Source organism: Gorilla gorilla, chromosome 15, assembly GCF_029281585.2.
Source record: "Gorilla gorilla gorilla isolate KB3781 chromosome 15, NHGRI_mGorGor1-v2.1_pri, whole genome shotgun sequence".
NCBI lineage: Eukaryota > Metazoa > Chordata > Mammalia > Primates > Hominidae > Gorilla > Gorilla gorilla.
The window spans coordinates 27,272,559-27,296,703 of NC_073239.2; the positions used below are offsets into that span (position 1 = coordinate 27,272,559).

At 34.7% G+C, this 24,145-nt stretch overlaps 1 long non-coding RNA gene across 1 annotated transcript in view; it reads left to right on the forward strand.

Moving 5' to 3' along the window:
• LOC129526635 (uncharacterized) overlaps positions 1-22,942 on the forward strand; it is a 34,956-nt gene extending 12,014 nt beyond the window's left edge. The window contains exons 2-3 of the long non-coding RNA XR_008671326.1: positions 17,668-17,748; positions 21,633-22,942. This is a non-coding gene — a long non-coding RNA (uncharacterized lncRNA). The remainder of the gene's footprint in view (positions 1-17,667; positions 17,749-21,632) is intronic.
• The last annotated feature ends 1,203 nt before the right edge of the window (positions 22,943-24,145 follow it).

Sequence of the window (24,145 nt, forward strand, 5' to 3'; positions counted from 1 at the left end):
TTGTTACCACAAAACTACAATTTTTTACTTGTTAGTCTCTTGAGATTGCCTAAAACTTCTCTGCCTATTAGCAGCTGGCCTTCATCTGCCCTTCCGTCTTCTTGCTCTATGGCAGATGCCACAAAGAGAAAATAGATATTAAAATAATTGGGATTGCCATGGTAAGCTCCCTTTTCTCCACAAGTTTGTTCCTAAGTTTTGACTGTTTCAGAAGCTCTCCTATGCCTTCATCTTGTGTCTTTGCATACTGTCCAGCTTCTCCTAATTGCTTTTAGCTACAGCTTATTATTATTATTTTGTTGATGAAGCAAGGGTCAACATCCAGTTTGAAATCTATTAACTCTGGAAAAATAATTATCTACTACATATATATTATAAAATAAATAAACTTATTTCAGGTTTTTAAAAAAGTCTATTTTATTATTTTTGATCTACTATAAGCCGCTCCATGATATTTGGAAGTGGAAATCACTTCCTATGAATATTTTCTTTGGAAAATGATATTAGATAATGTTCAGTGATTTTTACATGTTAACAAATTGTTTGAAAATAAATCACCTAAAACTCTATATCCTCTGGTATTACAAGGAATTCCAATGTATAACCTTCTGAGTATCCTTTCTTTCTCTCTCTCTTTCTTTCTTTCTTTCTTTCTTTCTTTCTTCTTTCTTTTTTCTCTCTCTTTCTTTCTTTCTCTCCCTCTCTTTCTTTCCTCTTCCCTTCCCTTCCCTTCCCTTCCCTTCCCTTCCCTTCCCTTCCCTTCCCTTCCCTTCCCCTCCCCTCCCCTCCCCTCTCCTCCCTTCCCCTCCCCTCCCCTCCCCTCCCCTCCCCTCCCCTCCCCTTCCCTCCCCTCCCCTTCCCTTTGTTTTTCAGAGTTTCGCTCTTTTTGCCCAGGCTGGAGTGCAACGGTGCGTGATCTTGGCTCACTGCAACCTCTGCCTCCCAGGTTCAAATGAGTCTCCTGCCTCAGTCTCCCGAGTAGCTGGGATTGCAGGCACATGCCACCACACCCAGCTAATTTTTTATATTTTTAGTAGAGACAGGGTTTCACCATGTTGGCCAGGCTGGTCTCGAACTCCTGACCTCAGGTGATCCGCCTGCCTTGGCCTTCCAAAGTGCTGGGATTACAGGTGTGAGCCACCACGCCCGGCCATATCCTGTCTAGAGTATGCAAATTGTGTGTCTGAATTCAAACAATCTGCCAATACCTCTTAAAATATATGTATTATATGCTTTAAGCTTGGCTATGTTTTGAGATATTGTTAGAACTTTAGTACATAATATTTTAATTATAAAGTGATGTATTAGTCCATTCTTGCCTTACTATAAATAAATACCCAAGACTGGGTAATTTATAAAAAAGAGGTTTAATTGGCTCACAGTTCTACAGCCTGTATAGGAGGCATGGCACCAGCATCTGCTTCTGGGGAGGCCTCAGGAAGCTTTCACTCATGGCAGAAGGTGAAGCAGGAGCAAACATTTCACATGAGAGAAGGAGGTGCCACACAATTTTAAACAACCAGAACTTATGAGAACTTACTCACTTTTGTGAGGACAGCACCAAGAGGATGGTGCTAAACCATTCATGAAAAATCCACCCCCATGATCTGATCACCTCCCACCAGGCTGCACCTCCAATATTAGGAATTACAATTCAACATGAGATTTGGGCGGGAAAAATAAATATGTAAAGTATATCAAATGATAATAACAGGAGAAAAAAAAACCTTGGAACTTCATAATAATATATTTGGCTATTGGGGTACAAGCTCATATGGATGCCTTTAAAAAGAGTCTCAATAGTTAGATTATCTTGGTAATATAATGAACAATGAATGTTGTTGGAATGAGTTCTTAGAATCGTAGCTTTCAATTATGTGTTAAGAATTGATATAAAATTAAAATAATTAGTATACATACTGAATCAAAAATATTTTGCAAGTGAGGTGTGTCCTGGAATTTCTCACTCAAGAAGCTGAAATTGAGTAAACTCTGTGTTAAATGAAATAGTTTTGGAACTGCCATGTTTAGCACCTATTTCTTTTTGACATTACACTGTCACTGTTTGCACCAAAGACCTATTTTGGATACTTGATTACAAATCATGATTGGCTTTTCCTCTATATTTTAGTACCTTGATTCTCAGGAAGGCTTAATTCCATGTTTCCTGCTCCTTCCCATCCTCCCATTCTCTCATGTAATCTTACCTCAGGTATGTCTCATTTTTTTTTTTTCACCAAAGGCAGGTATATTCCTGAACTCATCTTCCTGCATGATGAATTCAGGGGCACATTATCAAATAGCTGATCTGATAAACTGATATTTAATAAGATCCATGTTTCAAGTGGAAAGCTTTAAACATATTTCAATCAAATATTTCATCATGATAGGTCTTGAGTAAAATAGTCTTCATGTTATGTTAAAGACATTTTCAAAGGAAAAACATTTTTTTTTACGTTAAGCATTTAAGTGAGTCTTCATATTACACTTTTCTGGTTATAAATATATAGATTTAGTAGATTCTAAAGATTTTCCCCCCTCAACCAATTCCAACCTGAGGGATATGGTAGAACAACTGTCATAGTAATTAATCTATTCCTGTACTTTGAAACTTTTCTTCCAACCAAGGTAGCATCTGGTTTTCTTTATTTTGACAATTGCAATTTCCCAGTTTCAGGAAATTTTACATTTTCCTTCAAATTAGCATTGTATGTATGAGTGTCTGCCAGTTTCACAGTTTGCAAGTGTAATATCCACTGGATATTTTTATTGGAAATTACGGGTTTTTTTATTTACTAGTATGCTTTTAAAAGGGATGTTATCTGTAAGTCCATGAAAAAATAAGACATTTGCATTAAAATCTCTAAATTATTTTAACACCTCCATTCTATAAAGATATTTGTCTCAATGATGTTCAAGGATGCATTAGAAAACAAAATATACATATGTTGCTACTTGTATATAAAAACAATTTTGAAGATGTTTCACATAATACAGAAAGCAAACCATAAAAAGAAAAATGAAAATATTATTATATTATTGGTGGCCTTTATCCACAAATTTACTATCCTATCATAAGCCTTATATTCAGATTATTACTTTTATATAAATTATCAGCAACAGCCTGATATCACTCTGGTTATATTATTATTCTCTTATCTATGTCATTAAACACCTTACTACTTAATTATAATCTCTAAGTGGTGTTAATATAAAACAGTTGTAACTTCAACACATTGAAAATCCCTGGTCTAGCTGTTACAACACCATGTCCATAAGATATAGTATATGCCTCTTTTCTACTGCACTTATGTTTAAATGGAATGCCAACATGTTATTGCTAAGAAACATGTGAAGCGAGGATGGAGACACCATATTTATCGAAGGGCACATCTACATTGGCAGGTGTTTTCTGACTTAAACATTTGTTTCAGATAATATTTTATTCAGGAGCATCTTATCAGCCAAAATGTTTTCTCTTTTTTTTTTTCCAGTTTTGAAAATTCCAGTTTCCTCACCACATATTTTAAGCTGGAAATGTTTGGGAGGAAATATTCTTTTCCTTGGTCCCAAATGCTTCAAAACTCTCATTTCCTCAGTGAAAATCTTCTGTCCAGGCTGGTATTCACACGGAATATTTCAGCTCTTCAGGCATTGAACTTTATTTTCCAAATGTTTTCTCTGTAAAAATAGGCTTTTAGATTGTAGCTTCTCATTTGGAAACAGTTGAAAGGGTATGTAAGTACACAGGTCAAGGGGGAGGGACTTGAAAAGTGCCAATTAGTGTATGGCATTTGTCTAAGACAATTTTAATATTAATCTCGGAAAGATGAATGACTAAGGTTCTTAAAGAAACTGCTGACAATGTCTGGAATTAGCACGCTTAATTCTAAATCTGTGCAATTTGACCTTAATTTTTTTGTGAACAAAAGTTCCACTTTGCACTAATTTGCATTGCTGCTACTTTCATTTTAAATTGGAATTTTTTATCACCATCCATCTGTAAGATACCTCCTGTTACTAATTTCTGATGTGGATCCTCTCATTAATATGAGATTCACAATTGCATAGATTAAAAGTTATCTGATCATATCTGGCTCATCCCATGTTGTATCATTCTGTTCCTATATTTGATAGAGAGTGAGTTAACTGCGACAATGTTAGTATATAAAGATAATGAGTCAGATAGTAACTATTAGAAGAGTAGAATTTTAATATAAATGTTGACAGTTTTATTTTACAGGGTTTAGCACTATTAGGTGGGTTTCTTTTTCTTTTTTAGACACTTTAATAGAGTAGAAAACATGAACTTTGCATTTTGTGGTCTCATAAATCATAAAGATTTAGACATAAATGATGTGATAATGATACTTTAAATGGTTTTCTAAAGCAATATGCATATGACAGTAAATTTTTTTTCTTTTTAATGATGAATCACTTGGAAAGGTCTTTAAGCAAAACAAATTTCTGTTTCTGATAAAAACTTTCATAAGCATATATAACAATATAGAAAACATTGTTTTTAAGGATATCTGAAGACCAATAGGTTGGGTTACTTGGGTTACTGAGAGAGAAAAGAAGCCTCTGGAATCCATTTCCCACAGAAACTCTTCATGCTCTTAATTGGTGGCTTAGATCAGCAACAAAGAAACAAACCTTCCCAGCAAAAGACAGGAGTGCAGTGAACTGAGGATCCCTGTAAGAGCTGGATTTGAGGATGGAGTTAAAGTATCTATAGAGACATCAAGAATTATCTTTATGATCTCGGACACATCAGTTCCTGAGTAGGCCAATGCAAAGACTTCAGGATACTTGGAAACTCTCAGCATCTGTTCTTTTATTTGCTTAAAAATTGAGCATCTCTAAATGTTAAAATACCATCTTTAATATCAGTGATAATTCACTGAAGGATTAAAGGACTCTTGCTGCTATCTGGTTTCAGTAATTATAATAAGCTTTATATAAGGCTGTGCATTTTTTAGCCTCTATCGTTCAACTTCCCCAGTTCTTTGATACCTATTATCTCAGCTTTTTTTCCCCAATCTTCCCAGCGTATTAACTCTGAGAAGAAACGTGTACTTTGACTAGTGCTTCCTAGAAATGGTGCCTCTATTTTCTTTCCTGGAAAATAAGGATGACACTACCTACCTTCCAAAGTGGTTGGGGTGATAAATGAAATAACATTTGTGAAAGTTCTCAGCTCAGTGTCTTGTACATAGAAGGTGCTAATAAATTAAGGCTCTTTTCCCAGCTATTCTCTGCCCCTACCTGCTGGTATGATGAGAATTGCTGTATGATGAGATTTGCTGGTACCCAGGGTAATGAGAGCTTTTGGAGCCAGTGGTGTTTCATGCTACCTAACCATGCCATGTAGAAGACTGCCTACCCTTGGTAGACTTCCCTGTTGGTCACCTTAAACTCCTTTCCTCTCAAGCTTCTCCTATATATTTACTGCTATTTGACTTAACAAATCTGAAGACCTGAAGCCTAAATGATTAGAAAGTGTAACCCATTTCTAACAGCATCCCAAGTGAAGAAAAGAATTGAAAAACCAAATAAATAATGTTAGTGTGAGAACCATAAGGACCACAGAAATTGCCATGGAAGAGTGAAAAGAGCTCTTGCCTAAGTGGTCAGAGCACCTTTCCCTTTCCTAGTTTTAAGTAGCACATGCTAGTAGGGTACTCTAACATTTCGTAATCAATTACAGTATTAGAGTATTAAGTTAAATCAGGTGCAAATTTCTTCCTAGAACAATAGCACTTAGATACTCTAAGAAAATATAGTCAAATATATTTGAAAACTGCTGCATGCTATACCCTCCTCCCGTACCCCCAATCGTGTAGAGTCACAAAGTGACATTACAAAGTCTGTGAGTTCCTGGAAGGTGAAATTTGCTTAAGATGATCTATTTCAGTGCCCCCCCCCCCAATTATTATTTCCTAAAAATCATTCTGGACAACATGCTAGACACTTCCATCTTCAGTGAGAAACCTAATTTTGAGAATATGGCAATCCTTACGTCTTAACTGGCCATTCTTCTTAGTGTAAGAGGAATATACATCATCATATCCTCAAATTTGCTACTGAATCTGTTTCCCTAAAGAAGGTACCATTTTTCTGGCCTTTTTGGCTTATTTAAAGTCCTAACGTGTCATTAGTTATTGTTGGCAGTTAAAAACAGCTCAAGGAGTTGATGGCAGCCTGCCATCATAGAGCACCTATTTTTTTGAGCTTATCCTGAAATATGAGATGTATGATTACAAAAAGATAATTGCTATTAACAATGATTTTTTTTCTTTTTGTGGATTAAATGTGGTTTTTACCAACCAATATTAATTCAGTTCAACTCTAGTAAACTCCTATTTCATGTCTTCCATTATAACGCATGGTGCTGGAATGCCTGCTGTGCCTCTCCCACTTTTGTGGCCGAGTGCGATACACATGGGACAGCAAACAGAGGTTTAGAAAGGTTAAGTGATGTTCTCTTTGGCCTAGAATGTGTTGAAGAGTCTGGGAGGTAAAGTCATGGTCTGGCACACTGGTAGAGGAAGAGTGACTGAAGGGATTCTTGACCTTTCTCTGCAGAACATGGCACAGGCCCTTTGCCTGCTTAGTGTCCCATTCCCTATTGTGACAAACGAGGTATAAGTAAATTCCAGCATTTCTCAGGTCCTTTCATGTTCTAATCATCCGAAGAACCCTTTAGCTAGTTAATAATTCCTTTTCATCCTAATAGAGCCTTAGAGAATAATTTCGATCATAGTTAAGCACAGTTAAGTCAAGCAGAGTTAATTAATAGGCATTTCATGTTTCGTATGCCAAGTATTTTTGTAGATGGGGATGAGCCCTGGAACAGGTGTCATAGACATGTTATTGTGGAGGTATGTGTGTGTGTGCCCAGATCAGGAAGGAACAAACGAGGACTGGGTAAAAAGGGAGAGAAAAAAGGAGAAGAATGTGAAGGAAGGTGACTCTAACCTGACTGAGAGTAGTGTTTCTTTAGAGTGGGGACTACAATTTGTATTTGTGATTGGAAGAGATTATGTAAAGTGCTGAACTGAAGGAATGTGTAAAATGTACATAGTGATGAAAGATGGGAGTTTGGTATTGAAAGTATCTGGTGGAAATGGAGCAATGGCTGGGGCATGTTTTCAGTCTAAGTGACAGAAAGGCAGGTAAGTATATTTTTTGCTGCTCTGACTTGCAAAGATTAATAGTGTATACGTGCCAACTAAAGGGTCAATACTAAATTTCAGAGGGGTTATCAAAATAACTACCGCATTATTCCACTAGAAACGCTCAGTAAACAGAGTACTTTATTTCTTTTTAAAAATTAAAGGCTTGATTGTTAAACGTTACACTTGACATTTGATTAGCATGACTGTCAAAATGTTCTCTGTCTTAGGGGTAATTAAACATTATGGGAAAGCATATCCCATTTTCAAGAGTAGCTTTTTGATCAATACTACAGAAATATCACATATCGGAAAAACATATATGATTTGTTCATATACAAGTCAGAAAATTACACTAATGATTTAATTTACATTCAACCCCAGCCGTCTATTTTACAGGCAGAAAATTTGTGCTTCCTGTAATTGCACAAGCAATTAGGCATTTACACTCTAAAAATTAAGAGAAAATGTCTGATTGTGTATGCAATATCTGTGCCCACAACTAACAGTGGCTACAAACAATCCTGCTACCAAAATGAAAGCCAGGGATAAAAAGCCGGCCCCAAGTCATTGCCCTTTTCGAAGCCTGGAACATGCTTTGCTCATAACTTCAGTGGCTTTGAAAGTTCTGTTTTTGACAGACATAAGCATTAGCCTGTAGTGCTCCTTACAATGTGAAGTACAAATTATTATCATTTAAATAAAGTGGAAATGGTGACAAATTCTGAACAATTTATTATAAAGATATATTATATTTGAACATTTTCTCTGGAGTATTTTACACCAATCATGTTGGAAATTTATGTTAATATGACTGCCTGATTTTTAAAGTTACATTTCCTGCTCTTAAAGCCCACCCAGAATTTGTCTCTAGTCACTTTACACCTCTTCAAATGACACCCAAATATTTACAGCCCCAAAAGCACCACAGGAATTACATGAAATGCATTACATTCACAAAAAGCTGTCGTAGAAATGAACAAAGGATGATTCTGTGTCTTTCCATCTAAAATGTCTATTTTGTTAGTATACCACTGAATTTAAGTTGTGTTTTTCTCACTGTAATATGGAAAATATGCTTTCTGTGTTCAATGCCTATCTTTCAAAGTAAGAGTTAGGAAGAAAACAGTGTCCATTTGCTACTGAGTGTCTTCACTCAATGTCTCTAAATAAAAGCTAAAGACTTTTAAGACCCTGATCCAAGTTAAATGCCCTCCATGCAGTAATCAAATTCAGTGATTAAAAAAAAAACAGCTGTTAAACACAAAAATCTATGAGATTAAATTTTGCTATAACCAAATACTGAAAAATCTCTCCTTTTGCTAGACCTATTTAGAAGCTCATAAGAGTAGCCAAGCACAACCAACTCTTAATCCTACTTTACTCTCTCAGTCTGATATTCCAGCCATTATTTTTGTTGTTTTTCAAAAAATCTAACTACCCTTGCACTTATGTCATAAAAAATTCTGCCTTTTTTCCCTTTTTTAATATTTGTATTCAAGACAAACAACAGGAGGTTGAAATCAGGCCATTTAAAAGAAACATCTGCTGACATTTATTCATATGCTACATGTTCCACTTTCATCATTGAATGTAATGATAAACACACATTCCAGTCAATAATGGCAATTCCCAGCCAAGCTTTACAAATGGTCTCTTTAACACCTAAATTGACAGCTCTGGAGATTTTGAGATAGAAGCTAAATATGGTACATTTGGACACTGTTTGTCTAAGTCTAGGATATCTTGAAGACTTTAATAAGCAGGCATACATTATAAAATAGTAGAAAGTCTTGACTGTGCAGGTATTGGAGCAGTTAAGTTTGACATTTTTTTGAGCAGATTAAATGCAGAAAAAAAGAGAATCTCTCAAAAACAAATGGGCCCTTTGAAGAATAAAGTAAAATAAAGCTTTGACCCACACTATGTGGAGAATAGCTTTAAGAAAAAAAACTAATTGCATATCACTAAAATTATAGATCTTAATTGCAGAATGCTAAATACATTAAATATTTATTTTGAGTCACAAGTTAATTGAAATAAACTCTGCTTTGGGTTTCAATTATTTTAAGAACATTTTAATAAAATATGAAATGTGTTTCATTTATTGCTTGCAATGAGTAATTATGTCGGCTTTTAATTTGCTAAGGATATCTTTCAAAACTATGCCATAGTTTTTGGTGCCTATTCCTCATTTTTCCTCAAAGGGAATCTTTCACAGCAAAGTGAATTAACACTTAAGGTAGCCATTAGAGATCCCAATGTAGGTTTGAAATTGGCTTGAGTCTCCACTGTGAGGACACATAAATACATGTTCCTCTGAGACATTAAGGATTCCATTTTATGTGTATCTTTTATCCGTATCCCTTTACATTTTAGTTCAGATTGATTAACCTTATAACTGAATCATAGACTGTGTTCCAGCCAAGCAGAAAATCACAGCTTTGCCCAGCTCCGTCATGTGTGAAGAGTTTTTCTTTTCAAAACTCTGCTGTTACTGTGGTTTAAAACAGGTCACTTGCTCCTTGACTGAAAAGAATCTAGACATTTAACAAACTATCTCTGAAACATAATGAGAGTTTTGTAAAGTTATCTCATACAGTGTCATCCAAAGAACGAGTCACACCAATCTGCAGTACTCCGATTAATGGTATTTTTCTCTGAAATCAGCTCAATTCAGGAGACAGCTTGAAATTGTTTTTTGTTTTTTGAGTTTATTTCTCTATGCAGGACAAATGGGGCTAAATTTGGAATGCCATATTACAATGCTCTCATCTGCTCCCAAGGCTTGTTAAGCAAAGTAACCAGACAAATTCTAACACCTTATTATTGTTATACGTGGAAAAATAAAAAAACCCACAGTATAAACTTACAGTCCTGTATGGCATGTGCCACAGCAATATAAAGCCTTTCTTGATCATGGTAGGTGGAGGACAGGTCACAAGGACTTCTCAGGCAGTAAGATAGAGGTCTGGGTTGAAATCAGGGTTTTTATCATCAACATTTAAATTAACAGTAAGTGCATCAGAGAAAAACCTTAATATCATAATGTTCTTTTTCATAATGTCACCTCTTCTATGAATCCACTGAAATTAGTTTAATGAAATTTTCCTCCAAACACCCACTTTCACATATTCACATCTCTACTGTGCAGTAACATTATGTGGGTAAAGCAATTTGTGAAAGCTTCTGGGCAAGATTTAAAGAAACCGTTTAATTTCTACTGATACTGTATCCTAAAAGCTTTTAAACATGGATGTTTGGTGGGAGTATAACTCAGACCTGCAGCAACTGCACTTGAGCAGACTGTACTTAAGGGTAAAAGGGAGAGAAAGTAGTATGCGCTCTCTCCCAGGCCCCCAAAGCCAGAGCGGAGCGAAGATGGGACGCCAAATAAATCTGCCAGTGATTACGCTAAAGGAAATTATGATCTTGTTATAGAAACCATTAAAGGAAAACCAGAGTTGGTATGTAAATATTGTTGCATCATTATACCACTGAAAAAAACAACCTAGTGCAACATTAGTATGTTATGCAATTAACAAAATGAAAAATGAGCTGCTTGAATTTAAAGCTTTTAATGTTTTTCAAACAGATAATAAGCATTTTCAATACCAATGTAAAACATAATAGAAAAGGTCTCCCTCAAAGAGTGACATATTTCGTCAATACTTGCTAAGCCTTAAAGAGCTGATATGCATTCGCCTATGTCTGTTATTTGTTATTTTCTAACTCGTCAAACATCAATCACCTATAAACTAAAGGAGGATGAAGATAAAGACTTGCTAGAAAATCAGAAAATGTGATATTTGTGATGCTTTCAGAGATGTGTTTTTCTGATTTTGAGAAAAACGGCTTGGATAGCCAACTTGGTTTAGGCAAAAGCCTATTATTAAATATTGTAGGAAACATTTTAAATCTAAAAGTATTTTAAAATGTTAATTTAATTATTCAGAATGGAAGAATTATAAATTACAATTAATATTTCATCTATCATTCAACATTCTTATTGACTTCTGAAGAACCAGCAATTAATTTATATTATCAATTACTCTGGTAGAATCTAAAAAATAGTTTCACAGAGTTACTTACTTCATTGGAAAATGGGAAAACAAAAATTTCTTCAAAATACGTCACAAAACATTCTCATGCACTACAGTCTGCCAATATTGTGCAACGATTTTAATATATATTAATGATAACAATATTGTTCATCTTACTGTGCTACTAGCTATAGCTGAATTTTAAAAACCACAACTATTTGCTATTTGAAAGCCAATGTATTGCCCAATCAAAAACAACTTCATAAAAATGAACTTACATTACCAACAATGAAGCTATTTACTTTGTAGATGATGGTGAATTTTCAGTATCAAATTCAGAACAGTAAGGAAAAATTCATATGGGCACAATGAAACTTTAATAATTTCTAAATGAATATAATTTACTGTAGGCACTAGAAAGTTAATATGTTCTCTAAAGATTTCTTTAATTTAGTTGTTGCTAATTTATTCACACTAATACAGAAAAAAATACTGCAAAATTTTTCATAACAAAAAAACTGTGCATATCTCTGTGTTTTAGCTGGCATGTGGTTCTACACAGATGGTTTGGGGCTTTCTTTGCTGCAAAACAGATGGGCCTGCACTGTCCCTTACCAATCAAAAGAGAACTTGAAAATATAGGAATATCTTTACCTACATTGCGTCCTTTAATTCAAGAAATTAAAATGCCTAAAAGTATAAATAACTGCCTATGGAAAATAATTTTCGAAATGGGATGTCATATGTTGAAATTATACAGTAACCCAGTTCATGTTTAATGCAAAAAATATAAAAAGTTTGGCTTGTACTTGATACTGTTTGTAACATGCAACTATTAACTTAAGAAATTTACAACTATGCAATGACTGTTATCATGTGTTCACCTTGCCCAAAAAACACTGCTGTTTTAAAACTTCAAGTGTGGTTAAGCATATTTCAATTCAAAGTGATCATTCTAGGCAGCATCATCCATTGAACCAAGTTAGCAAACACATATGAGTTTGGTACACTTAGAACTGACATACTTTTGCAACCAAAATAGAAGCTGAAACAAAACTCCGAGTTAATCTGAATGCTTTAAGTATTACTTTAATTATTCGCAACAGAAATTTAAAAAGTCTTTTGTACATTGAATCAGAATTGAGGCCTACCTTCATCTTTAAGGTCTCTGTTGAAATGTGGAAGCATGACATTCAGGATTATTAAAAGCATTTTCTTTGTTTTGTATATATCAGTAAATTTTACAAAGTAATGTGACAGCACCCTCTTATAGATAGCATCACTATGTGAGAGACAGACATCGTGGGCTCAATGAGCTTAGAATATAGTGTTGCTTATAGGAAGAACTCCCACTGCTTTTATCTCCAATATACAAATAAAGTTGTCAACATGTAATACTGCAACCAGTTTTTGATATTTTGTAAATTTTGCATTCTAACAGTGAGTAACTTTTCTGACCCTAGTCAAGGCTTTTAGAGGCTGATATTCCTCTGTGGCATTGTCCGCAAATGCCAGTAGAGCTATTTGGTCTACCTGTATTTTTACCCAGGATAAGTGGTCTTCAGAGCACTATGCAACGTGTATTTTACTCTTCTCTAAAGTAATGTCTCTAATGCTTAACCATAAGGAAAAAAAAACTATATATATATTTACATGAATGCTTATACATGTTTATATATATTTACAACTATACATCTATAACTGTATATAACTATACTTATAAAATCCTATATCGATATATCTATAGGATATATCTCTATCCTTCCATCTCTATATCAAGATACATATATATCTTCATTCCTTGCAACTGTTTTACCAAGGAATACAGAAAGACTTGTTCTCTACATATAAGCAGCATATCTTAAATTGGTTTTTGTTTATAATGTTTAGATTCTAAAAAGCAACTGAGTATTTTTCCTTTTGTCTGTGTGATGCAAAATAACAGCTTTGCTTATATTTTTTCAATTACATGAAAACCAGTGTCTCTCATAGATCTATGATGAAAGGTTTTGCCAGGCTAGTAAATGTAAATAAAACTATAAAATAAATATTTTTAAGACAAGTAACTGTTCCCAAGCACTCCTAAATACTTTGGCAGCATCTACATAAACAAACAGTGATATGGTAATTACAAATAATTTTTATCCATTCTTTAAAAATAGTTTCTAAAGATGTCTTCTAGCCTAAACCTAGATCAAATTACTGCAGTTAAATAAAGTAAGACCACAATCTTAAAAAGGTCCCACACTTTAGTTTTCTAGTAAGTTAGCCTTTTAAAATATATACATTATTAAAGTTTTCTAGAATAGTTTTCCAGCAATGTACGAGTTATGAAGTTCTCTGAGAGGAATCAATGTAACCCAAGATAAGAAAAAACCTAAGGATATCATTTCAGTTTTTATTACATGAAAGAAACTCTGCTTGTAATGTGGAGAACAGGTGGGTGTGGAGAAGCCCATAGTTAGAAATATTAGCTGTAGGACACCAAGTTTCAGATAATTTAGTGGGAGAGAGAAATGAATAGTTTCCAACCTAATGTGGAACTCTGAGTGGTGAGAGTCAGAGGCTCAAGCAAGGCTTTGTGCAGAAGATGAGTCTAAAGAGGAAATAAAATGCGAATCTAATTTTGACTGGGAAATGTTCAAGAAAAGATCATTATTATTTTGTGACTGATCTGACAAATGACCAAGAATTATCTGAATTTAGTTCTCTGTTTTCTTTATTATTTAAAAATAGAGTTATTTTAAAGTTTCGTGGGCTTTACACATTATTCCTCATGTCCTTTAGTTTATTATTTAATTAATATTTATTTATTTATTTTAAAATGTATTAACTATTCATTGTAGAAGATTTGGAAACTCTTGACTAGGTCCCTTTTCTCCCAAATTCTTACACAAAATAAAATAAAATAAAACAAAGCAAAACTCCACAAATTATCATAGGGATAACGTTTAATATTTTAGTGATTTTTCTAATATATGCCTTTTATATAAAAAATATATTCATATTATGAGCTGGGGCAGTGGCTCACGCCCGTAATCCCAGCATCTTGGGAGGCTGAAGCGGGTGGATCACAAGGTCAAGAGATCGAGACCATCCTGGCCAACCAACATGGTGAAACCCCGTCTCTAGTAAAAATACAAAAATTAGCTGGGCATAGTGGCACACGCCTGTAGTCCCAGCTGCTTGGGAGGCTGAGGCAGGAGAATCGCTTGAACCCGGGAGGTGGAGGTTGCAGTGAGCTGAGATTGTGCCACTGCACTCCAGCCTGGGTGACAGAGCGAGACTCCATCTCAATATATAAAATATATGAATATATATATTCATATATGATATATAATATATATAATATACATAAATATATTAAAATAAAATAAATAAAATAAAATAAAAATATATTATATATAATATATGAATATATATTCATATTATATAAAATTATAAAATAATATTGTTTTATAAACAGATTTTTCTACCATATAATGAACAGTTTCCATATCATTAAATATTATTTTCATTGCAATATAGAATTCCATTAATGGACATGTAATTCATTTAACCCATATTCTACCACTGGGTATGTAGATTATTTTCATTCCTTTTTCCTATTCTAAGAAACGCCAGTAGGGACGTATTCTCATAGGTATGTTTTTGAAAGCACTTAAGGTATTTTGAATACACTGCTTAGCAGGATACAATAATATCTATTCTCCTCAATCAATAAATTCCTATAAATAAGTCTCCTTAAGCAGATGAAAGTATTAAACTACAAGCTGTGCACTTTATATACTAGTAGAGAATATTATACTAGCCCATCGGATTTATTTGTTTATTTTAATTCTTCCAACCTGCACTACTGCCTTGTGCATCTTACCCTAGTAATCAAAGAGCTGAGTTTTTCTGAAGAGGCACAAACTCAAAAAATCCCAGTTGTATCCTGTCACCTTATGCATGGATATTCACATCCTGGCAGCACTGTGCCAGACACCAGCACACCCATTTCCCAAATAGTCTGATTTATGTCACTGTGGAGCCAACCACCAGCCAATCCACACAGCTGGATTCAGGAATGGCCATGAAACCTCCAGGCAGAAGTTTGAAAGTCAGTATATGAGTGACTGTGTCTTTTTTACCCCCTTTGCTATGAGACCGTGTCTAGGTAGAGGCTGCCCTATTAGTCTCCTCCTGTAATGCACATTTGGAATATAGCCACAGCTACAATGGACAAAGGATGAGTGAAAAATTACACTCTGCTGTTGTAAGGTACTGAAATTCTGGATTCATTTGTTATGACACATTGATGATCTTCTCCTGACTAATACACTTAGAGAACAGCAATGTATTCGTAGAAATAAGGAAATCTTGAGAGGCAACATCGAGAAGTGGATGAAGCCAGTCTCTTTAGGCTAAAACCTTCTTCTTGCCTCTTTCTAACCAAGTAAACTCGAAGACATTGCATAACTTTTATAGGTTCTTAACCTCCATGGAAAATGGAGATAATAGTACCTAGCCTCAAATAGTTATTATGAAGATTTCATGATATATTACATGTAGTATTTAATGTCTGATAATACATAGAAAATCTTCAATATATATCAGCTCTTATTTTTAAAACTAGCATTAGTAGTTTTAAGCAGAGATTACAGCAGTAAAGAATTTGGGTTTTAACTCAGAAACACCTGGCTTCAACTCTCAATTCTGACACTCTCAGTGTAAATTTGTATTCATAACTTGAGTTTTCTGAGCCTTTGTTTATTGACTTACAAAGTGAGGATAAGAATGCCTACCTATTGTATCACTGAGGCGATGAAATAAGTTTGTATGTATAGGGAGCACAATGCAGGGCACATTGGAAACACCCAATAAATGATGATGTTGTTATGATTAAAAATCAATAGTGATCATTTTAAAAAGACTCTGAATGATGGAAAGGTACTTTGGTGGCCATATTTGGCCATCTTCTCTGGATATTAGAATCTCAATTCGTTGCTTTAAAATCTGCTGCTGTAATCCCAGCACTTTGGGAGGTTGAGGTGGGCAGATCATGAGGTCAGGAGATCGAGACCATCCTGGCTAATATGGTGAAACCCCGTCTCTACTAAAAATACAAAAAATTAGCCGGGTGTGGTGGCAGGCACCTGTAGTCCCAGCTACTCAGGAGACTTAGGCAGGAGAATGGCGTGAACCTGGGAGGCAGAGCTTGCAGTGAGCCGAGATCGTGCCACTGCACTCCAGCCTGGGTGACAGAGTGACAGTCCATCTAAAAAAATAATAATAATAAAAAATCTGTTGCTAAACTTCTAAATCAACTTGACGGGTCAGCTCTGATTTTATGCACAAATTTCATGTAGCATGACTGCGAGAATCATCTTTGATCTGACCAAGAATCTCTTTAAATAATTAAACCATGTTGAACTACATAAAATATGTGTTATACAAAATGTAATCATCCATTAGTCAAATCTATCTAGTGAAAGAGGATTTCAAGTGTTTGCTGAGAGACAAAGAACAGACAAAGAAGTGAACCTACCTGGTTTATAGTCTTGATTCACAAAAACAGGCCCTATGAACTTGGAGAAAACTTATGGGTACAAGTTTTCTCATCGTTAAGCTTACTTTGTCATGGTTCATTGGGCAATGACTGAAGTAGGAGAAACTGTATATTTGATTTCCAACACCCTGAGGTGGTAAAAAAGATAGTTTTTGTCACATAATTTCAGCATAGTTTTCTCTTCAAGTGTAGAACTGCGTTGAAGCTATCAAATATAAGTGACTTTTGAAAGTGCCAATAAGCTAGGACCTTACTTTGCATGGCTTCTATGGTTTTTGAAGTTCTTAAGTAAATTCAAAGTAAGCGACACCAGCATCACCATAAGTAATGATGAGTAAACAATCCCACTTGCCAGCTCTGTGCCTAGGTTTTCCTCATTATAGTGAATGCTGTGATGTGAGCATGAAAGTAGGAAAAAACTATCACTTTTCAACAATGTTATTAATTTGTTCAAATCTTTCATTTCTCATTTTAATACCATCCAATATTTCTCCATTTTCCCCCATTATTTGTGTTGTTTTTTCCCAAAACTTCTCAAATTATTTGCAAAGAGCCCCTTTCACAGAAATAAAATCCAACTTAAATAGAGAATATTCAAAATGGGACATAAGGAGAAAATGTAATTTAAATTAGATGCATGGATATGCTTCAGACATCCATAAAAATGTAAGATATGGATAGAATTTGTTTTAGTTTTAGTTTTATAATACCATCAGAACTCAGGTATCTATTTTTATGACCTTGAACATCAGGAAGAAAATAGTAAAAAACATTTAGTTCAAGATCTGAGTGTTTGCAAACATCCAGATGTTTGTTTTTGTATAACTAATGCACACTTAAAACTTTTTTATGTCAGTTATATTTGTAAAACATTGGCACTTTTATTTTTATTTAGAACTAGAAGCAATAAGTGGAAATCAGGAGAAACATTAAAGACATTCCAGTGTCACTGAGCATGCCGAAACCTGAAAACATGGTAAGTTTATTGCTTTGCCAAATAACAAAGCCTTCTAAAAATGACTTAAAACTTTCCATGCAGGCAAGGGGCATTACATCAGGATGTCTTTGTATTGTGGACCAACGCAGGGGTATCTATCAGAAACAGACCAACAAATATTTACTCTCCTAAGGTAACAGCAGGTGAAAGGCAAAATAGACAAAGCAAAAACTGAAAGGATAGACAGGGAGCTAGAACAGTATGAGTGATGCTATGAAAGCCCCAAGCCATAGTGATACTTAAAAGACTGGCTAAGAATACAATTTAGAGGGAATCTAGGTTGGGTGTGTTAATAAGCCTGGTATATAATTAACTCAGAAAAGTGATGGTGGGAGGCTTAGAGAAGGACTTTGGAGGGCTTTGAATATCAAGTCAGAGTCTGGAGTTTCTTCTGGAGACAGTGGGAAACCAAGATAGTTTGTGAGCAGGGGTTGATATAAGCAGAGTGATGCCATGAGAAGATTGATAACCTAGCAGCAATGTGAAAAAGAAAAGTGTATGCAGAAGGTTCCCTGGTTTTCATATAACAAGGTGCCATCAAGACACAAAGGGACTTTTTTTTAAAGCTTTATTGGCAGAAATCTTATATACCTAATTCTGTTTTCTTTTAGGCTTTAAAATCTTCACACATGGCAAAACATTATGTTCAATCTTAAATTAATATATATTTTTCACATTGAGTTCACGAAAAAAATTGGGGGGGGGTCTCATTGCAAATCTTTCTCTTTTGACAAAAAAATCTTCCCTGTGGTTAATAACATTCAGCAAAAGCACTAATGTAGAATAATGTGAACATCTAAAGAGAAGTAACTACTGCAGTCTAGAAAGCCTTACTCAGTCTCTACCCTTTCATGTAAAATTTAAAAAAAGACCAACACAAATACTTAATCATGAAATCTCATAGTAGCTTTGCTAGTAATTAGAAAGGGCCTAAAACATTACGATTATATAACTAGAGAAGCAGTATATTATCACAAGTTATTTTTCTTCTTTCTGAAGAAAACAAATATTGCCATTTCACTTGAAAACTTGGTGATATTCATTCATTTCTTCCTGTGATGAACAACATTATTAACTATAAACAGGTAAGTGGAACACAAATGAACCACTGATGTGTTTTCCAGAACGGCCCTTGACATAATTTTGACACTTTTAAACTTACAAATGTTGGCTCTGTTCAGTACATATACAATACAATTTTCATCCTTTCTAAATAGCATCAAGAGAGGCAGAAACATTCTGAATCTTTAAGCAGATAACTATAATTACTATAAAGTTTTTAATATCATCTCTTAAAACATATTTAAATTATAAATGCCATAGAGGGATTTCAAATATAAGAAATTTCAAATACAGTTAAGGCAAGTGTCATTTCCTTTTCTATTTGTAACTTGTCTACCTTTCACAAAACCCCACAAAGAAACATTTTGTCAACTAATGATATAATAAATTTGACTTGTGATTTGAGGTGTTAAAACAAAGGATTTTTTTCAATACAGGTAATACAAGAGGGTTTTCTGCTGTACTGTTTCAGAACTCTTTCTCAGTAAAGAAACCTTATCTAATCCTGTTTCATCCTTTAAAACTGCCTACACACTAATCTCAAGGGACAAATTTAATACTTTGCAACAAAGAGAATATATCCCTTTTCAGTTTGAATAGAGGAATTGTTAGGACACCAGTGAGGTATGAATAACATTATAATGCTGCCATTTACTTGGCAAAAGAAAAAGAAAGTCTCTTGTTGCAACCAGAAAAGAAGGCTTCCTTCTTTGGGTTAAATTTTTTGACCCCTGGTATATCCCCAGACACCTATGTTACTGTGCTATTTGGGTCTTCTACCTCTTGCGAAGTAAACACTGAGCAAATCTAAGTAAACAGTTTGTTTTAGTTGAAGATAGAAAGACTCCATTTAATTGAGTTTTGATGATAGATGTGCTCCAAATGGTGCAAACAACTTTGACATGGTAAAATAATATTGTCTTACGGCATGTGTAACACTACATAAAGAATCTTAGCTTAGCACTTTCTGAGTTTACAACATTTAAGTGAGAAAATGACAAAAGAAAGCCAAACTGTCAGAAACAGAAAAACCTTTAACAATCCTAAAATACAGACTATAATTCTCTTCTTTATTCATTTGATTTTGGGAATAATCTTTGCAACAGAAGGAGGGAATGAGAAAGCAGCTGAACTTTGTACTTAAGAAACTTTACTTTTCTGTGGTCCACTGCATAGAGTTGAAAATGACACCACAACTAACACTTGAGCATTGATTCTATGATGTGGTTGTGGGCAAGTGGTTGAGGCAAATCAACATGTCAAAGAAGGTAAACTCTAAACGAAAAAAATCCTTCTCTACTGTTTTACCTACTACCACTTATGGATGATTTTATGTAAAAAGTATATTGTTATTAAAACCCCATCCATCCATAGAAATTAAAAATTCAAAGTCTTATTTGATAAGTCTCTACATAAAGAAGATGCCTCACTTTAAACATTTATTATAAACCAGCTAATTTTGAAATGGCAAAATGCGGGTGTTAGATTATTGTTAAACTCAACGATCAACATTTTTATTCTCTTATCTTCACAGTATAGCTAATTCTTTTGCCAGCTTTTGATAAATGTCTTCTTAAACATAGTCTTACTAAACATCAAGTATATATATATATTTTAAACTTTCTACATATATCCATCTTAAACTTTTTAAAAACAAACTTCCTTGAAGAGTTACTTTATTTGATTTTATTTACATAATATGGCTAATCTCATTTGTACTGTTTTCCCATACGTATTACTCAGAATTCATGTCATCACAATGGCTCCTGCTAAATACAGAACAGTATCTTTTGGGATCAGATACAAGATCTCATGCAATTTCAAAATCAGAAGAGGTCAATCTGTAGCTGAACAAGTGATTTTGGTTAATTATAAGTTATCATCCAAGATTTCCTTGACATTCTCAAATCAATTCTATCAGTAGTAAAGTCAGAATGTTTCTAAGTCCCATTCAACAAGACTGGAAAAGTAAATATATCAGTGATCCAATATTTGTAAGAGAAGTTGTAAACTTTGAATACACTATCTGCTTCTCAACAGGAACTTGTTTTCTTAATTTTATTTTTCTTTTGTATTTTCAACTTCTCCCTCCCACCTGATTCTTGGCTTTGTGCATCAGAATATTCTCTCCTTGGCTATGCATGGCGGTCCACGCCTGTAATTCCAGCTACTCAGGAGTAGGAGGTGGGAGGATCACTTGAGCCCAAAAGCTCGAGACCAGCCTCGGCAACAAAGCAAAACTCTGTCTCTGAAAATTAAATAAATAAATAAATATTATCACCCTCTCTCTTTTAAAACTCAAAAACTCTTAATAAACACTTCACAATCAACTAACAAGTCTATGAAATAATGCGTAATTTTATTAGTCATCAGGAAATTGCAAACTGAAAACTCAAATTAAAACTCACTCTAGAATTACTAAAGTTAAAAAAGGTGGAAAATATCAACTGCTAGAAAGGATGTGGAGCAACTGGAACTCATGTGAACTGCTGGTGGAAAAGATAAATGATACAGTCACATTGAGAAACCGTGACATTTCCTTTCCTTTTTTTTTAAACTTTTGGGTTCATGGGTACATGTGAAGTTTTGTTATATAAGTAAATTCATGAAGGTTTGTTATATAAGTAAATTCATGTCACAGGAATTTGTTATATGGATTATTTCTCAAATATATACTTAGGCTATAATCCATTAGTCAGTCATAGAAAAATAAAAAGATAGGGTCAAACAAAGACTTGTTTACAAATGATAGACCAATAGTCACCAGCGGATGACTAACAATATATGGCATATTCATACAGTGGAACCCTACTCAACAATACGAAGCAGCAGACTACCGCTACACACCACCAAGAATATTATATTAAATGAAAGAAGCCAGACAGAAAAGAAAGTGTGCCGTACGCTTCCGTTCATATAAAATTCTAGAGCTAGCAAGCCGAAGTTATAATGATGGAAATTAGGGGATCAATTTCCTTCGGGGACTGACCTGAAAGAAGCATAAGGGAGCTTTTTAGGATCATGAAAATGTTTTATACCTTGGATGAGCTGGCGGTTACTTGATTGTCTTGTTTTAAAAACTATTTGAACTGTACACTTAATACCTATGTATTTTCTTGTATGTAAATTGTAACACAATTTAAAAAGTGGGAATTACAATCCTGTTTTTATTTCATATAAAATCCATCTCTTTCAACAGCCAGACTTCTTGAATGGGTTGCTTTTATTTGCATTCTCCATTTTCTTACCTTTGCGCAGCCTTAAACTCAGTCATTCACTACAATAATCCCCCACCCATATGCTGTTCCTCTTTTCCAAAATTACCTTCCCCTGGATGATTTGGCTTGGCTAATCCTACTCATTCTTTCGATTTCTACCTAAACATCATCATCTCCTAGCCCTCTAGACCACACTGAGTGCTATGGATATATATTTCCATAGAACCCTTTACTTTCATAATACAGCATTCAGCATCTCTTCTTATAATTACTTGCTTAAATTATCTCTCTTTACACTAAGCCATATGCTCTGGGCAGTGATGTTTATTTTGTTCACCCCTGAATTCTCAGTACCAAGCAATTTGCTTGGTACATGATACTTGAAAAGCTATCTGTCGAATGAATAAATAAGTAAATGAATGAGCTATCTCTCATACTTTTCATGTACTTTTTATCTCTCGTACTTTTCATATATCAGCTCTGTCACTCTTCCTTTGATTTATTTCTATTTTCTCTTCCACAATTCTAGTGAGTCCTTAACATCTCTTCCCTAGGCTTTTGTAATACGTTTCTAACAGATCCCTAGGCCTCTGGTCTCTTGTGTTTCTAATCTAGTATTTGCATTGCCACAAGAAACATCTACCTGAAATGTCTGTTAACTTGTCATTTTTTTCCTCTTTTCAGTATCTTTGATTACTTACTATATAAATAAAAAACTTTCAACATTATTTTTCTGGATCAATCCTTTATTTGTCAGGTCATATCTCAGGATATGTTTCTTGTATCTATTTCTACTTTCTCTTTACCATCTGAACTGTTGCAAACCTCAACTTGTTTCTACCTCCAGTACCTTTCCATTCTAGTGCATTTTCCACAGAATCGCCTGTGTTATCTCCCCATAATAAAATTTGATTATATTGATTGTAAGTTTAAAACATTTTATTGGCCTGCTATTGTCTACACAATAACATTTACACTTCTTAATTCTGAAAAAAATGACCTCTATAATGTGATTCTTTAAAAAAATTGTTCCAAAGTAAGGAACTACAAATGTTATTTTCTAAACAATAGCAGGCCAATAAAAGCCTTTAAACTAACAAGGGATACAATCAAATTTTATTTTATGGGGAGATAACACTGGCAGTTCTGTGGGAAATGCACTAGAATGAAAAGGCACCAGAGGTATTCCAAATACTGTGATTTGATCAGCACACATTGTATTCTTGTGTCAAATATCACATGGACCCCATAATGTGTATTTGTAATACCTATAAATAAAATATTATAAAAAATTTGCACATACTATTCGTTTATTTTGTTTTGTTTTGTTTTTTGAGACGGAGTCTCGCTCTGTCGCCCAGGCTGGAGTGCAGTGGCGCCATCTCCGCTCACTGCAAGCTCCGCCTCCCAGGTTCACGCCATTCTCCTGCCTCAGCCTCCCGAGTAGATGGGACTACAGGCACCCGCCACCACGCCCGGATAATGTTTTGTGTTTTTAGTAGAGACGGTGTTTCACCGTGTTAGCCAGGATGATCTCAATTTCCTGACTTCATGATCCACCTGCCTCGGCCTCCCAAAGTGCTGGGATTACAGGCGTGAGCCACAGCGCCTGTCCCTGTTCTTTATTTATTTATTTATTTATTAATTAATTAATTTATTTATTTTATTATACTTTAAGTTTTAGGGTACATGTGCACATTGTGCAGGTTACTTACATATGTATACATGTGCCATGCTGGTGCGCTGCACCCACTAACTCATCATCTAGCATTAGGTATATCTCCTAATGCTATCCCTCCCCCCTCCCCCCATCCCACAACAGTCCCCAGAGTGTGATATTCCCCTTCCTGGGTCCATGTGATCTCATTGTTCAATTCCCACCTATGAGTGAGAATATGTGGTGTTTGGTTTTTTGTTCTTGCGATAGTTTACTGAGAATGATGATTTCCAATTTCATCCATGTCCCTACAAAGGACATGAACTCATCATTTTTTATGGCTGCATAGTATTCCATGGTGTATATGTGCCACATTTTCTTAATCCAGTCTATCATTGTTGGACATTTGGGTTGGTTCCAAGTCTTTGCTATTGTGAAT